The sequence below is a fragment of the Paramormyrops kingsleyae genome, chromosome 1 (assembly GCF_048594095.1).
Source record: "Paramormyrops kingsleyae isolate MSU_618 chromosome 1, PKINGS_0.4, whole genome shotgun sequence".
Lineage (NCBI taxonomy): Eukaryota > Metazoa > Chordata > Actinopteri > Osteoglossiformes > Mormyridae > Paramormyrops > Paramormyrops kingsleyae.
The window spans coordinates 65,220,313-65,238,506 of record NC_132797.1 but is presented as its reverse complement, the minus strand read 5'-3'; the positions used below and the strand labels follow the sequence as shown (position 1 = coordinate 65,238,506).

At 40.5% G+C, this 18,194-nt stretch overlaps 1 long non-coding RNA gene across 1 annotated transcript; it reads right to left on the bottom strand.

Moving 5' to 3' along the window:
• Nucleotides 1–1,761: 1,761 nt before the first annotated feature.
• LOC111856171 (uncharacterized) lies at nt 1,762–8,768 on the bottom strand. Its single transcript, XR_002841066.2, has 2 exons — nt 8,463–8,768; nt 1,762–2,059 (listed from the first exon to the last, which is right to left on the bottom strand). It is a non-coding gene; the product is annotated as an uncharacterized lncRNA (long non-coding RNA).
• Nucleotides 8,769–18,194: the final 9,426 nt, after the last annotated feature.

Here is an 18,194-nt window from a genome sequence, read left to right as displayed (position 1 = left end):
CATGGAAGCTGCCAGGCCTCATAGCCGACCTACAAGACACACATTGCTTCACTTTTAGCTAGTTTCTCCATCCTCACTGAGGCAAATGGTGGAACTGTAATGCCACTTATATAATGTTGCAGTTTGTTGCTTGTGCTTTCCTCAGTGTGAGCAACAATGAATCTACAATTCCGCTTTCCGATCTCGTAGCCCGTTTCCCCGTCTTTGATTAGGGCAGTAACAGGACTGTGAGATTTTGTTCCAACCAACCAGCTGAATACTCTGTGACTGCGACTCTTTATAGTCAACTGGTTGGTTGGAACAAAACGTTGGTCTGGATTTTTACTGTCTGAACCTAAACTTTACTAAACATTTTGTTTGCTCCATCTTTAATGAGGCAGTGATGAAATAGTTACATTTCCGGCTAATCATTTTGTTTGGTCCCTCATCTTTGGCAAGGGCAGTAACAGGACCGTAGTATTTCTGGATAATCATTTTGTTTGTTCCATCACTACTGGTGAGGACAGTAATAGGGCTGTAACATCCCAAGCTACTCATTTTGTTTGCTCCCCAGTCTTCACTGAGGGATAACAATGGGGCTGTGTAATCGCCCTGTAATCACCGCTTCTTTAATCGGAGTTAACAGTGAAAGCCGTGGCACAGAGGGCCCCAGGGACAATGCTGACGTTTACAGACAATTAGCCGCGGGGTGGTAACGCGTGTAGGGATTACACCACACATCAATACTCTCCTTCTCACTCTCTCCCCCCCGGCCACTTTGCCTTCAGCAAATGTGATCCACACACCCTCTTTATGCAATAACACTACACTGGCAGGATGGTTAAGCGCCATGAAAAAAAAAATGCTAAACCATAATCCATTTATCGAAGTTTCAAATGAGGATTTGGGAGGGGAGTTCGCACACAATCCGCAATATAAAACAGGATAAACAGCTGTGCAACTGTCTAAATGTCTTTTTTACTGTGTAAATGTTGTACAGAAAACCTACATTTCCATCCATCCATCCAAACAAGAAGCAGAGAATGAGTCTTGGGATGAACCCGCTACCATGGAAGGGAAAGCGCGATATGTCTGTTAGAATATATACATATATATTGAAGTACTCACAGACAACACCCACCAGAAACTGCTTCATATGAAGTAAACAGTAAATTTATCAGCATTGAAGTGTCACATGCCACAAATCGTGTAGTTTCTCAGGATACAGGCAGCATCGATGGTGAGTGCGACGAAAGTGCTCGCAGGAAAGCCGACCGTTGCAACCAATCAACACCTTCAAGTGCCGAGTCCTGTGGGATTCAGGTATACTGTAACATGAACAATCTCTGTGCCGAGGATCACTTTGCAGGACTGGGTTAATTTCACTGCCTGAGAAGTTTTTGGTGACTGTGAAAGTGGGGCTGAAATTCTGGGGTGATGAATTGAATTGAATGGCGTAAAACGAGCACATGCACTTTTCCCAACCTTAAAAACATACTTTTTTCGCTAAAAACACCTTGGGCCCTATTTCACACCTGCCGGAAAGAGGTGCCAGGCGCAACGCAAGTGTCTATGGTAGCATGAGCCCAATGCGGCTGTCATTCTCCCATCCAGTGCCCACGTCGTTGAATTAAATAGCAAATCTGAGCCCGTCTGAGTGCCCTTGGGTGCGTCGGTCTTAAAATGAGGTGGAGTCAGATGCGTTGTTGCCACGTTATTAACTTGAGGCAGATGAAAGCGATTGTGCTTTTGACCAACAAAAACCTGCTCTAACATCAGTGGTAGTATTTCAATTTTATTTACAAGACACATTATCAAGATAGTAACATGCACATAAATCAGCGTGTATTCTGCTTGTTACACAGAGACACGCAACAGGGTACATGTAAAAGTTTGCAAACAAAAACATTTTAAGAAATTTGTTTCGTAATGACTAGTATCAGGATCTTTAGCCAGCAGAGCTGAGTGACATTTACTGTACGTTTCATTTATTGCAGGATTAACGTATAACTGTTTAATATTTCGCAAAATATTTCGTTCCGCTCCCTTCCGCATCTTATAAGTCTTGTCCCTTTCACACCTGCAAAGGAAAAATACGTCATGTTTGACTATGCTTATTTTCAGGTAAAAAATAAAGACAAACCTCAACAAACAGGCTTCAACATTTAACAGTTAAAGCATGTTTTTCACATGATAGTAGGCTAGACAAGAGCATAGATTTGGGTATCGATAGTAGGGACATGTCCATACAGATAATATGGGGGTATCGTGTGTATTTAGGGTGATGGGGGTTCGGGGCTTTTTTATTCCCTACCAGTGTTGAAAGAAAACATATCCCCTTGATAGTTATACATATAGGCATATTTTGCCTGTATCAACGTTTGCAATAACAGGTTGTAGATCTGCACAAACAAAATCCATGCATTTTTCTGGTGTTTCAGTTTTTAGTGCAGTTGTCACTTTTGATTTGCTTGCTCTTGCAGTGAATGTCAGTGTAGTCTGGCCCTTACGAAACTGTACACAGGTGGCCCTGAAGTGCCAGTGTATGATAGCACTTTGTTGCATGTGTCACAATGGGCAAAAGGTAGGTGGCTCCCATCGTGGTTGCTTACAATGACAAGAACTGCCAGATATCTGATTTCTCCGTAGTTTGACATTAGGTAGTTACATGGTTTTATGTTCACCTTTCCTTAAGCAGGCAATTACATCCCCGGGCTTTAAAATTTTTGTGCTGGCTCTACCATCATTCGCCAGGCGCTCAAAAAACTGAAGAGGGGCTTTCAAAATGCCAATGTCCTTCTGAGAGTTCCAGGATAGGCTGGCGGCGTAAAAATTTAATTAGGCATAGTAGCCTATGTTTCTTTTATTTGGTGAAAATGTTAATGTAACTTTCGATTCACAAACAAACAAAAATAATATACAGGTCAGTCTTGCTACAATGTGTCTAATACAAGCTGGAAAAACCTCGCATTCACCGAAATTGCATACTAAAATACACATATCCAATAGGGAAAACAGGGTTGAGGGAATGTGACTTCAAAACTTAGTAACTTACGCCAAACAAAATGAATTACATAACAAGAAACAGCGATACCAGTGGCTTATAATGTAATTACAGTACATGCATTTTAAATCATAAATACTAATAATGCATTAATAAACTATATCATAACTATCTCCTACGGGTATTATAGGTCTCACAAGAATTGCCTACTTACTGCTTCAACTGAACATCCCGAACTTGCTAACTTGTAAATTGCCGAAAGTCAGGAGCAGTGAGCCACAGCTGCCATATGTGACTGAACATGCACACAGCACTAATACAACGGATTACGGTAAGCGGAGCGGCACTGAAGGCAACATGGCTGCAGACAGTCTATGAAAACCAAACGTAAGAGAATTAAATAAGGTCGCTGTGTGTTTCTATTCGATAATTTGTCAAATATTTTTAGATTTTTAGAATGTAAGACCGGTACAATGCGCGGATGTACAAACGTTTGATTCCTTTAGATTTGAAAAACAATTTGACTGATTCACTGAAAGTTTGTTTACAAATCAGACATCACTATCGTTCACTGTTTTTGCGTCCAAGTAGCAATTCCATATCATGCTAAAGTTCACGTGGTGCTTTTCTCTTCAACTGAAAATACAAATGCAATTCCGCACTATATTGGACTCGAGTCCCAATATATCAATCACGTTAGAACAGATTTGCGCTGTGATATCATGCGTTGTCGTAGGACTGTCTGTAGTTTGGTAAAATAAAACAAAAAACATATTTGAGCGATACTTTATTCTCTTATATAGTTGATAGAAATTCTCTTATATACTTAAAGCTCCCTCAAACATATCAGTCATTATCCTCTGTTCTTTGTTCTTAAGTGTTATAGCTGGTCTTTGGCAATTGCTTTTATTTTGAAGGCGACTGCTTTTTTTCAATTGATATACATTTCTGCATATACAGTATGCGTGTATGTGTGCATGCGAGCGATGGAATGCGCACCTTGTTTTTAGACTGTTATTGTTGACAAGCAGCCATTTAGATTAGTTACAGTAGCTGTTAGCCCTCGAAAATGTCAGCTCACATAAAAAAAATAAAGACTCATACAGAATTTAGAGTTTTTAGTAAGACATGTACTTCTAAGTATTTATTTACTGAAGTCAAAGGTAATGCTGTTTGCTTACAGTAGTTTGTGGAGTAGAGATCACTGTGTTTAAGAATAACAATTTGAATCACCATTAGGAAACTAAACATGCAAGAAATTGGCAAGATTTCCTCACTGAATAAGAAAAAAAGAACTGGAAAGCAATGAGGCAATTAGACTACAAACAAAATAGCAATATTACATTACTTTTTGTATACAGTTAATATTGGTCTTTGAAATACTGCAAAAACATGCACATTTTTCTAGAATGTGTTTGTGAATGTTAAATAGTGATATAATATTGGTGTTTTTATTATTCTTACTCCACGTTTTCATTGCTTAATTGTCACACCTACTCTTACCAGTAGCAGCTGATCAAAACCATACAACTTACTGCGTTTTATAAAGAGATCAAATGAATGTTGAGCAGAATCGAGTTCAGTCTATTGGTCTAGCCCGTTCTTTCCCGTTTTGTTTTACACTGTATTCATTACAGCTGCACTGACACTAGCCTTAAACATTATTACGGTTATCAGTATTATCGTCTTATATTGAAAACCGCTAATTAGCATATCTGTCTTTTTATTTCCGTAAACATTAAAATAATAACATGGCCAATCCCTTATATAAATGCATGAATACCATATCAAATCTCCGGAGTGCTGTCACTGCCTTTCGCCATGTTTTCACTGACAGAAATCAAACCCATGTTTCATTCTGCTCCTGCGCACCTGGGAGCCTGCTAAACAGGACTTTTTCAAAGTGCGATAATAAACTGTGCTTTTAATCATAACATTTCAAATGGAAATCGTTCATGGTAAAATCAAATGTTAGCAAATACGTTGCCATCGGTGCCCCTTTAAAATCACGTGTTGCTAATTAAAACATATTTGATAATATATTTCTTAATGCCGAAACAACACAATGTCTCCTTAGCGTATGTGTACGTCATTTACACCATTTTCTTACCCTCAGATGAGATTTAATGACAGACAGGTTTGCTTACAGTTGAGGTCTGCAGCCAGATAATAGCAATCTGCTCTTGCTATTAAGGCGACTCTTAAAGGGAATGGGAGATGACACTCTCATTGGCTTATAGCACATTACAACCCAAAAACACCCATAACTAATTAAGAGACCTAGTACAACCCTTTTGGACCTTTTTCTGCCATAAAACTAGCAGAAGTGGGTTGGCCACGCTCTAGAACTTGCGCTGTATGCTTCAGAATGTGCTTCAGAATGTGCGTTTTAGATTGTTTAAATAGCACCCCATATGTTATGTTATTTTTATTCTTCATTATAGCTAGGATGCATTCTAATACTGTGGGTGTACTAATTTGTCAACATGTTCGTAATGTAACAGTTTTTGGGTTGTCACACATGTGCAAAGTGTTGATTTCCGCATGTGGTGTGTTATTTCAGCTAATAATGATGCTAATTGACAAACAAAAGTCATTAGTGGGTCAAACTTTTCTCCATCAAAGTGCACAGCTTGAAAGAAATCCGTAAAAGTCCAGCTATTTGCCACTCCTTTGATTTCAGGCTCGATTCTGGCCTTCCAGAAGGTGGCAGGTACCTTCACAGATATTGATGTCCTTTAAAGGAGATCAATTGAGGAATGTGGACTTGGAAGTCTCAGCCGATGTAAAAGCTGGATTTCTCCACCACTGAGGTGATCTCAGCCCACGGCAGGTCTCATTTATTTGATTTATTGGCTAAAATTCAGACCAAAGGAGAAAAAAACAAACAAACAAACAAAAAAACAGAAGCAATCAGAGCGTGTGGAGCTCTGGAGAGAGCAGAATACTGACAGCTTACAGGGTCTGCAAAGGCAAATGGGACAAAGCTTTCATAAAGCCCGCAGCTTCTCAGGCGGCTCCTCAGCATCTCTGCCGGTGAAATCTGATTTCCAGCAAGTCGCACGTCACAGATCGTGCTTCCAGATGTGTGGCGTGCACACGGCAGCTCCTGCCTCATCATCCTTCACAGCTCTTTTCTGCTTACGGAGGCATTCTGGCTTTGCCGTAAGGTTGGTGTAACGTGTAAGTAACGAGAGCAGTCAGCTTGGTGGGGAGTGTGTCCGTGGAACTGTCTTCAAGGAACATGTGGGCTCAGGATGCAGTGTATTTAAAACATCTGTCCATTCATCTGTTCAGCAATTCATCCATCTATCCTTTCCTCCTTGTATGCACGCATCCATCCATATATCTATTCCTTATCAGTCCATCGATCCATCCATCTGCTTATCCAGTGCAGCATAAAACATTTATCAAATAATAAATGTAAGGGAATCAGACAATGACACACTTGTTTTAGCCAATTGTTGCACATATTCTCAGAGAATTGCAAATTTCGGGAAATCTTCTGGAGAATGTTGACAGTTTGAGTGCCACCCTCTGTCGCCACAAAGCAAGAAGGTCCTGGGTTTGATCCTTGGGTCACCCAGGGTGCCTTTCTGTGTGGAGTTGGCATGTTCTGCCCGTGCATGCGTGGGTTTTCTCCAGGTGCTACAGTTTCCTCCCACAGTCCAAAGACATGCAGATTAGGTCGACTGGCTACTCTAAATTGCCCATACTGTAGGTGTGCATGTGAGTGTGTGTGGCTGTTTGTCTGTGTTGGCCCTGTGGTGGACTGGCACAGGGTGTACCCCGCCTCTCGCCCGATGATGCTGGGATTGGCTCCAGCTTCCCCGCGACCCAGATGGATGAAGTGGTATAGATAATGGATGGATGGATGGATGGAGTGCCACCCTCCCTTCAGTTTCTGTCCAGCTTGTCCGTTCACAGCTGAATCCCTACAAGGCCGAGAGGATGAGCTTGCCTGTTCTAATTACACCTAACCCTCCATGATTCCACTTCAGTGATGCTTTATATGGGACTTCTGTGTTTCCTAGAAAGGAATGTTACAAACATAGCCAGGCACAGAACCCATTCATTAGCGTAAATGCTGCTGCCTCAGTGATGCTCATTACGATACCTACAATTAGCCTGGGTGTCACTGTGTGTCATTAGAGTATGTACAATTGGTGGGTTCTGGGCTCCAAAATTAGAGCAAGTGCTATTCGGTGCCAACTTACAGTAACCATTCACCTGGGCGACGTTATACACAGCGACGGTGTGGCTTAAGCGTGTCAGGACAGGGCCAGCGCACCCTGCTGATCATGAGCCCTGTTTGTGTCTCACCAGTTTACATGATTCACGCGTAATGACTGCGATCCGGAGGTAATTACAGCCCGCGCGGATTGCTAATTGTGGTGTGTCGGCTAATGAACAGGCCTGCATCCCGTGACAAGGTGTCGGGCACGTTTGTGGGGGTGACCTCCGGTGCTTGTCGAGCGGCTAATTTACTAGCCAGCTGAGCGCCTCTCCACCCCCCAGCCCAACTCCCTGCATGGAGACACAGGCCGCTGTGTCAAATGTTTGCTCAGGGGCTGTTGGTTTAACCAAATTGGTTATTTTAGTGAGTAATCCAACGCGTCAATTCAATCAATTAGGAGAAAAAAAAAGCCTTAAGGTCAAAATTAAAACAGGACTTAATCCTTTTAATTCAGGCTAATTGAAATATCACAGATACAAACACCATGACTCAAATAATGCTGCCTGGAGCTATGATCGGTAATGTAATGGTTTGTCTGGCGCCCAATCGCAGATGTCAAACGTGGGACTATAATTATTCCACAGAATAAACAGATGTCACAATAGCATGGGTATATCTGGGTTTATTTGGTCATCAGTTAATTCGATCAGTTAATCCTGATTTGTAATGCTGTCCCATAGCTAGCGTTGCGCGTGAGCTGAGCAATCTCGTGGTTAATGAACTATGTTGGCAATTTACGCCGTATTTTACTTTCTACTAATCACAGCCCCTTAGACGAGCCTCCAGCTAATGGATCTCCAGCACCAGAGAGGTGTTCAGGCTTACCCCGCCTAGCTACTATTATTACCCGGATTATCTATGGGAGGTGGAGGATGCAAGAACACAGGCTTCAGCGTAGGTTAATAAACTGAAAACCATTTATTTGAAAGATGACTTTTGTGCGTGATAAGATATTTCACAACAATTCTGGGAGCAAGATTTCCTGTTGCTAGTTTACCTTGTTTCCTCATTCGCCCTCATGCATATTCATTAGCGATGTTATCCGCCATAAGGTTATTATCCATTAATGTCAGCAGATAATTAATTGGTTCTGTCTCCTCAAAGCTTTCTCTGGCTCATTAGCAAAGCACAGCTTGGTGATTTTATTCACATTTGAATCCGAACGTACAACTTTATTTATTTCCAGTCGGCGCCGCGCTACGTAGATGAATCGCCGGAGGGCAAATCGATGCCGAAACTCACCCCCTTTAGCCCTTGAAGATGCCGTCAGACATGCCGGGAGCTTTTCAATCAGGAAGCCGCAATCAGAGTCGGACCGAATGGCACGATTTTCACCGGCGTGACATACCGTATACAGCTACCCTCCACCGTCTCCTACACGCTAGCATGAATCGTGCAACACCGGCACAGTTTGAATTGATTGTACCTGTAGCTGCTTACAGGAGTTATTCCTCATAAGCTTGACAAATACCGGGAATTAAAGTAAAGCTCAACACCTGTCTGTCTAATGCGGCACCCAATGAAGAATCCTGCACACGACAAACTGAAATAGCCAAAAATTGAAAATGCTTTAATAGAAAATGTCATCAAATGACACATTATTACCATGTGTTTCGAATTATGAGAATGGTTTGTCATGTGGCCATTTAAATCATTTGCATAGCGAAACAAGACAGATTCGACGTAACAATTCTTCTTCAGTGTTGTGTCTCCCAGTTTATCCCCCTATTAGTCAAACTGTAAAAACATTCCTTCATACACTGAGGGGACGCATGTCACGTAAAAATCAAGATGCGATTGTCCAATTAAGGTGTTGTTTTAATTAGCATCTGAGGGTGTTTTATACACGGGAAGTCAATGGCATGTCGGAGGCTAATACGATCCAATGAGTTTACTCAGAAAGGACTTTCACTTCACCGAAACATGTTTAGTGAGTCTTGGACATTTATTCCTTTTAAAATGCTTGATTTTTTACAATATAAAGAAGGCATTGCGGTCAGGATTTGGTTGCTCCAGATTTGTGGCCCCGTACCAGGTAATCTCAAAGCTGTGAAGACCCCAATAAGGTGTGCTCTCATAGCAGTGACCTTGTTTGGGGCCAGAGGACTCGAGTTTTGATTTATGGTCTTGTCCGTATGAGGCGAAGTTCCCGTGGCCTGAACACAGCATATGTGAATGTTGGCCGACAAGGATCGAGGTTTACCTTGCCTTTGCCCTCATTCTCTTTCACCATAGTCATGTACAATATAATGATTCAGTGCTGCTGTAGACAGTGCACAGGAAACCATTCCCTGTGCTTCTGCTCTCCAGAAAGACTTATTAATTTTTAAACCACTTAAATAAAAATGCATTTGTAATATAACACATAAAATTAGCAGGCGTGCATTACGATAAACATATTGCAATTTGCATAAAGAATCATACATATTTAATTGCAATCACAAGTCCTGTTTCCAGTTTTTAAATAAAGCGTAACCTGTGGGCTGCCACCTTCATCACCTTCACCATCTTCAGCACTGGAATTGATTTTATCACGAGGTTATGTTGTAAAAGCAGGTCAGCTGGCTATCTCACAATGAAGAGGAGCCCTTGTGAAAAGTGGCTGAGTTGATTGGTCAGCAAAGAGGTGTGGGATACAGTAATAGATCACTGCCTCTCTGTTCCCCAGCCTTGTAGTACAGGACTGGTCTTACCAACCTGGTTCAGAGGAAGACTATGGGATATGGATGCTGTTTCTTTTAACAGCCCTGGAATATTAATTTACTTTCAGTTATATAGTTATATATATATATATATATTTAGCTGACATTTTTGCCAACACACATTTTTGAGAACCCAGAGTCAGACAGTCCTTGAAGAAATTGGGAATTCAGAGTCAAGGACCCATTGGTGAAATCACTCTGCCAACCCTGGGATTTGAACCGCCAACTTTCCAATAACAGGCACATTAGCCTAACCTGCTGAGCCATACACTATTTATGGTTTAAAATCCTTGATAAAAAACAAACACGCACACGCACGTACGCACACAAATAATAACTAGTACCCAACATGACAAAACCACATCATGCCTTTTCCTCCTGGTTCTTCCTTCTTGACAATGTCACACTTCATTTGTCAAGATCAAAACATAATCAGGCAAATGGCTGTTCAGAGCATATTACGGGATATTAAACATTGATAGTTTCATGTTATTGAGAAGCTTCTACTTTATGAAGAAGAAAACTGGTACCTGGGAGAACTGCTCACCATGGATGAAGTATGTCACATGACTAACTGACGGCATGTTTTGATGACGATGGTGTTGCACTGGAATTGCATGGTAGGGAGCTGTGTGGCCACTGACCTCAGTAACACCGAACCTCGAAGTCTGTGCTGAGAAGCTACATGTTTGTATGTGTAATGTTCTTTGCTTTTCTTAATCTCCCAACTGAAACGGCAATTATTTTTGTTTAACCTCAAAACCACGTGTTGTACTGGCCCTGCCCTGCAGCCATCTGTCCCCGATAACCATAAGCTTAAAATAAAACTATTGTTTACTGTTAAATCCCAGTGTCACATGGTTGTTATTAAAAAATAAATGATATTTACACTGGATAAATTGCAATTAATTGAATTTATTATATGATACAGTCCCTGAACACACACACTTTTAAACATTTTATTTTCCATTTTCTTTGTGCAATTTGTGTCTTTTTGCTGAATGGCCATCCAGATGTAAACTCACTGCTCACGTTAATTCAGGCTGCATTAAGACATCACCGGCCAGACATCACTAAAAGCTTTGGCTTCTAAGAGTAACATGTTAAAATGTTCATTGAAATATGCGTAAAATAGGGGTAAAACTGGTTAACAGCAGATGTAATTATAATAAAAACCCAGAAAACTGTCAGCTGTGACATAATGCATGAAAATTAATACAAATGAAATACAAATATAATTATCTAAAGATAACAGCATAATTTTTTTAACCTCCTGTAAAAATGGTTCACAATTTGTTTTTTTTATGCTTTTTAGAAATTCCAGTTTTTCCCATTTTCACATTCATGAATTCTTGATTATTTTCTGAAGAAAATAACGGATCTTCGTGTGACACCCACTATAACAGTACTTTAGCTATAAATAATACTTTCTTTTGTGCGTGCAAATGCATTTATTATGGAAATTAATGGACTTCATGCCAGGGCATAAAATGCACCATTCCTGTGAAATCCAAGAAGAAATAAAATGGATAAATGTAAAGCAGAAAATCGATGAACATAAATACAATAAAAATCTAAAATGTTAAATAATGTCTTATTTCCGAGTACCAATGGGTCTGTATTTAACTTGGGAATGTATTTTGCTAGTGTGGCCAAGGTTTATGGTGATCTTCTGGTACACACCCTGGTCTGTTGTGCAGAGACAGAAGGATGTAAATGATTCACCCCCCCCCCCCCCCCCTTAGAAAACAGGCCTGACAGAAGCTGGACTACTGTGCTGTGTGGGCGAGTCGGTTTGATGATTTTCCCGGGACTTTAAGTAATTTGTAACATCTGCGTCTTTGGGGTGAGCTTTCTTGCTTGAGTGTGGGAGATGCCAGCGGAGTTACACCCCCCCCCCCCCTTCAGGAAGGTGTGGGGGGTCACGCTTCCAGCCACAAGCCTGGGTTGTGACTGAGAGGTGTTTTGGAGAGGAAGCGTACAAGCCAGTAAGGTTTCCTAGCATCAGTGAATCCGGTGACACTTTACTTAAGGTAATGTTTTTAATAATTTATAGGCACATTCGTAACAAATAATAATGCATTCATAAAGCATTACAAACATGGCTACAAATATTTATCAAAAGGCATAACACATTATAGCCATGTTTATTATGCATTATGAATGCTTTATGAAGCTCTCATCTGTGCACTATAGAAACCTTTACAATGCATTATAAGGGTTGGTATAAGCATTAAGGATTCTTTGCAGTGATGTAGTCAAAACCACCTAAACTGAGTCCAAGTAATTAAAAAGACCAGAGTGTATTGAGACTGAGATAAGACCAAGACCAAGGCAGGGCTAGACAAAGTCAAGATCAGAAGCAGACTAATGTTTGAGTGTACATAATACAACACACTATAAAATGTGGAGCATAGGCACCATATTGGGGCTAGGCATTATGGTCTAAAATTTGTGTCACAGTATAATTTGAACCATGGATGTTTTTTTCTTAAATTTTCAAGATAAATGCTTCTGTACAAATGTAACATTTTTTCAAATAAGACACACCTTATTGGTTGCATTTGAACTTTGAAGCTGGACATTTTTCACCCAGCCACAGTAGGGGAGACTGGGGATGATTGCAACATGGGTTAGTTGTAACAAAGTCTATATCTCAAATCAGGAATGAGATACAAATCACATAACTCACTCTGCACATGCTCAGTTTATATATAGTTTATATACAGCATAAATCATAATACTGTATCTGCAATAATACTATTTATTCAAATATACAATCAGACCAACACGGTTACTACTGTCGACTGCACTGTATGTTGTCTTATCCTGTAAATTACACTTGTGTAGTTCTGTGTTGTTTCTGTCCTTTTGTTTTTTGTGCACATTGACACTGGAGGATCAATGTTTTGTTTCACAGTATACTGTGTATATGGCTGAAATGGCACATAAACTTACTTGACTTGATTTTTGTGATAGCACTGCAAGCTTTGTATTTACATTATTCAAACTTAAATATTTATTTTGTGCCTGTGTAAATATCTTTTATACAAGCTGTTATTATTGTTACTTAGCTGTTCATGGCTACCACAGTCTAGGATAGTTGTAATGTTATTTCTCCAATTGCCCACCAGGCCACTTCTCAAGCTCAGGAAACGTCTGCATTCTGTGTATGGAACATTTTAAAGTCAAAGGGTGAAATGCACAGACCAAGGGTGGGGAACCTGATTCATGGAGAGCTGGTGTGAGTGTGGGTTATTGGGATGACTTCTCAATCCCTGGACTGGAGTTGGGAATCACTGCTTTATTATTGGTTGATTGACAATGTCAAAATAACAGGTTTTTATTACATCGTGGGGAACATTTAGTTCATTGTTGGTAACATTTATAATGTTACATTGAACCCGGGACTGTGCTCCAACTATCCCTGATTATGGGGCACATTGTAACATTTTACTCCATGTGTTTGAGGCTAAACCATCCATTGTCTGTCTGTGATACAGGGATAAAGTAATGGAAGACACATGTAGGTAGTTTGTATCAGATTTTGAATGCGATCCCATAAAAGAGGTACAGGGAAAAATGTAAAAAACGTTACACTTATCTCCGGTCTCCTCTACTGTGTTATCCTTTTGATCCCTGTGCATTTTTGAGTGTTTTTCTATCCCTTTGATTTTAGGCTTATTACATTGTACAAACATGATGGCATGTGCTGTATGTTTTTGTTTTTGGGATATTCTAGGCTACTCAGATCATAATTTGATGTGAAAATGCTGACACAGCCTTGATATCATTCTTCTTATGAGGAAAAATTTGCAGGCACTACAAATCTAATCTTGTAAATGCTCTAGAGTCTCTATGATGTGTAAATGCAGGGCTGTCATTGGGGACCTTTCTATGACTTAGTATTGTGAAGGAGTAAATGCTTAGTGCCAGGCAGAAAAGAATATCTTTGATTTTACATCCATTTTGTGACTTATTGAAGTTATCTGATATACAGCAATGCATGGTTTTGTATTTTTCTATAATTGTTACTTATTACTTTACAACATCTGAAACAAATTGAAATAGAAAATCACGTGCAAAATGCAAAATAGAAAGAATCCAAAGTGACTAGTAATAGGTAATAGGCTCATTGGGTTGGGAAAGCAAAGAAACAAACTGGGGAATAATAGGAATTTTATTCTTTATCGAACTCCACACCCCAATCGTATCACTGCGCAGAAGACATGAGCATGAGCACCCCGGCGATATGTTCTGCACCGTGATACGATTGGTGTGTGGACTTCGGTAGAAGAAAATAGTTCATACATTAAATTGCTCACCACAAAAACTGTGGATTATCTTGAGTAACAATTTCTGGCCATCTGAGTCATTCTCAATTTTTCTGGCTCTTTAATCACCGCAGAAAGAATGGCATTTACTCTCTTTATATTCGAGAAGATCAACATTTCCATGGCCGATATCTCCAAAACTAGGCAACTGCCTCGATAGATAGATAGCACTAAATTCCCTCTAAAACATATCCTTTTTCAGTTTTGGTGTGAATTGCCCCTTTAATAATATAGAGGACCAATGAAAACCAATGAAATCCCAGAAACCTGTGGAGTCAGTCAGAAGTGGAGTATTATTGTCTGCAAAACAGACTGATTTATAAGATAAATATGCAATGTTACTGTACCTAATCGAACTAAGTCATACATCAGAAGATAAGATAAATAAATACATTATAAATATTACAAATAAGTTAATTAATTAAGGAAATATATATAAAATCACCCTCCCATCTTAGAATGGAGGAGAATGATTTCAAAACTTTACAAAGAAAGATGAATGTTATTATATGATTGCCGTGTTTTCTCTGATGTATCAGGACAGAATGACGCTGATGCCACAGCTAGTCAGGCTTTTCTTTTGTGCTAAGCTTTTTTTTTTCCCAAAATCATCATACCTGCTCTTCAATCGACTTGCCTCCCACTTCATCTGGGAGCTGATGCACTGACAGGCGACGCCGAATCGGCAGGCACACTCCCTTCCGCATTAATTCCCCCCTTCACAAATCAGCACGCCACGGCCATGTAGCCTTCGCTGTGTATGCATTTCATTACATCGTCTTGTGCGATGCTGGCTGCACACCGACATCACACAGTGTCACAGGAGTCCTGTTTTTATATGCAGCTGGAATGAAATGTCTAAAAATATCTTGCCGTTCCCTTTGAAGATGAACAAACACAAGGAAAATACATCCGTGTTAAGACCGTTCCAGAGGATGTCATATTTCATAACGAAAATGTGCTTTTCACATTAGGATCAGTTTTTGAATACTTGAATCATTACTGAGCAAATATTTTTCGACTACTCTCTGTTTTCTGTTTTTTGCCGTCTATAAATGGACAGCCCACTCCACCAACCCCCCCCCCCCCCCCGCCACCTGCACACCCGTAATTCAATGTGTCCACTTCAACACTCAGGGGCTTTGAGTCATGAGCTGTTGTGGGCAGTTGACATGTCCCTCTGTCTTTTTAATTATAAAGCATTTATCTCAGTCTGCTTCACATACTCCCCTTATCAAGGATGATGGGACTCTGTACCGACCCAAAGCATCTTTGGAGACGTTGAAACCAAGAAGCTTATATAGTAGAGTGACTACTTTGGAAGGCTGGACTTTCAGCATATAAACACCAAATATATTCTGGATGTTATCTAGAAGTACCTGCAAGAGTCTGTACTGTTTATATTAGCATGTAGCATGTAAATGTACTTTATACCAATAATTAGCTAAATCCAGAAGTTGCAATGCCTCTCAAAGCCTGTTTTCAGTGACTGGCTTTGTCTCGGGTCACAGTTCCAGCAGTGGCAGTGACCTCTGACATCTTTTCTGACACCACGCAGTTGCTGTCCATTGCAACCCCCCCCGCCAACCTCACAGGCCTCTGATCGATCTCCCCGGTGGTACAAATACGTTACGCTTCTCGTTGACCTTCATTCCAACAGAATGACAGGGCCGGGTCTCTCTCCTTGACGTTTTCTCCCAGAAGCCAGTGGGTGGCGCGTTCTCTCATCATCCGGCCACCTCGAAGCTCCACCAGAAGTGCTGCCTGGCACGTGTCCCGCCTCCCAGTGGTGCTGACATTCTGAGCACTAATCTCTCTCCTCAGCACTAATCACCCTCAGCTCAGAGCTGGCGAGATCATCGCTGGCATTAGCGTAAATTGCATTCCTTCCTACCCAGATGAACTCTCCTCGCAGGTTATCTGGAAAGTTTTCATCCCTAAACCCCCCCCCCCCCCCCCTTCCAGTCACCCCTACCCCCTTCCTCCCTCCTTATACCCTAAATCCCTGGGATTTTGGCTCCATGCAATCCGGAACATTCTCCATTCTAAAAGGTCCCCATCTACATGCATAAGTAGTTTAATGCTATTCTGCTTTGAAGGCTGAATAAAAGCCGGGTATTACTGTCGACAGATACTTGTCCGGAAGATTCTCAGATCCTGCCCGTTGCCATTTGGTAATGAATTCTGTAGCGTTCCTTATGCAGTCACCTAGCCCAGTCTATCCTGTCCTGCCAGAGACACTTTTTTAATAGGTGGCCTCCTCTGATATGACAGGAGACATATTTTGTAGCTCATCTTAAATGATGCTAAAGATCCCGCATGCGGCACCTTTAAAACACACAAGCTTTACATCCTTACCCACCCCCTCCTGTTCCCTAAGAGTCGTGGGGGACCACACACTATTCCATATGCCTCTCTATCTCTCCCCAGTCATTCCCTAAATCCTTAGCTTGATCAAAGCCCCCCCCCCAAGAAATTGCTGAGCAGTGAGCTTTCCCGGCATTTTAAGGGGTTCCGAATGAACGACTCCCAAATTTGTTTATTTGACCCACTAAAACCTTTGATATTACAAAGATTTATTCCGTTACTTCAGCCCTTATTTGTAAAATTTGTTCTTGATGAAATTAGCAATAACTCTGTCTGTGCTTAATTATGGTCCTGAGCTGAATTTGAATTAGATTTGAATATGAATTGAGCTATGCTTATGGTTATTGCATGTCTGTTCAGTTATACACTCTGTTGTCTTCCTGTGTATGACTGCACTCTGGAGGAGGGGTCTGACTCATAAATCACGGTGCAAACTGGTAAACAAGGTAAGATAATAAGACAATAAGCCTTGGCACTAGGGGTGTGAATCTTTGGGCCACCTGCGGATCAATCCGATTGCTGATTCATTTGTTTACAACTCGATTTCATGCCGATCTTTTGTATAAAATTCAAATGATTCAATATGCATTGATTAATCATGCAGAACTTCGATTCAATATGAAGACATACTGCATGAATATACTGAAAATAAACAGGAATTCCCTTAATATTTCTTGGGTAATGTTATGAACTTGATACATTGGAATGTTTCGACAAAGATATTTAATTAAACAACATTTTTCAACTTAAAAGTAAACAGTCATACTTCAAATTGAACATCATACCTTGTCTGTGTGGTGAGAGAGGTTGCTGTATATACATTTTTAGATTCATACCAATAGTGATTTTTTTCAGATGCACAAAGAAAGATGAAAAGAGCATTTTCTAGAACATATATATACACTACCTGGACATTAGGTTAGATTTAGACAGTTTGCTTCATCTGCATATACTATCTTAACTTTTGACAATGAGAAACCTGGAATATTATAGTTTTAAAAATTACGAGTGCAGTTTACAGTGGGATTTTGAACAGAAATAGAAAATGAATTAGTGACTTGGGTTATTGTAGATCAGGGGTCTCAAACTCCAGTCCTGGGGGCCGGAGCCCTACACTGTTTTTGGTTCACCCTCATTTAACATACCTGATTAAACTCCTTGTGCTAATTACCACACAGCTCTTGAGCTGAATCATTTGTGGTGGAAGTGGGAAAGAACTAAGCTATACAGGGCTCCGGCCCCGGAGGGCCAGCCCATCCACGGTCAAGCTGCTAGTTTTCAGACTTCATAAATTTCAAAATCATTAAAAAAATTCTTTCCAAAAATGAATTTATTATGGTACTACTAAATTTTCCAACAATTAAAAAAATCATCCGGCGATAAAGCCACTTAAATAAAAATATTCATAAAACTTGTTAGCATTTAAATATAGCCGTTAGTCAGACTGCACTTCCTGTTTGTTTACATGAATAACAAATCACTCACCGCACAAAGTATGCTGATCTCTGCATTCCTGTCTTCGTAAAGGTCTAATGGCCGATATCCACTGTAGTCCTTTGACTAAAAACAAG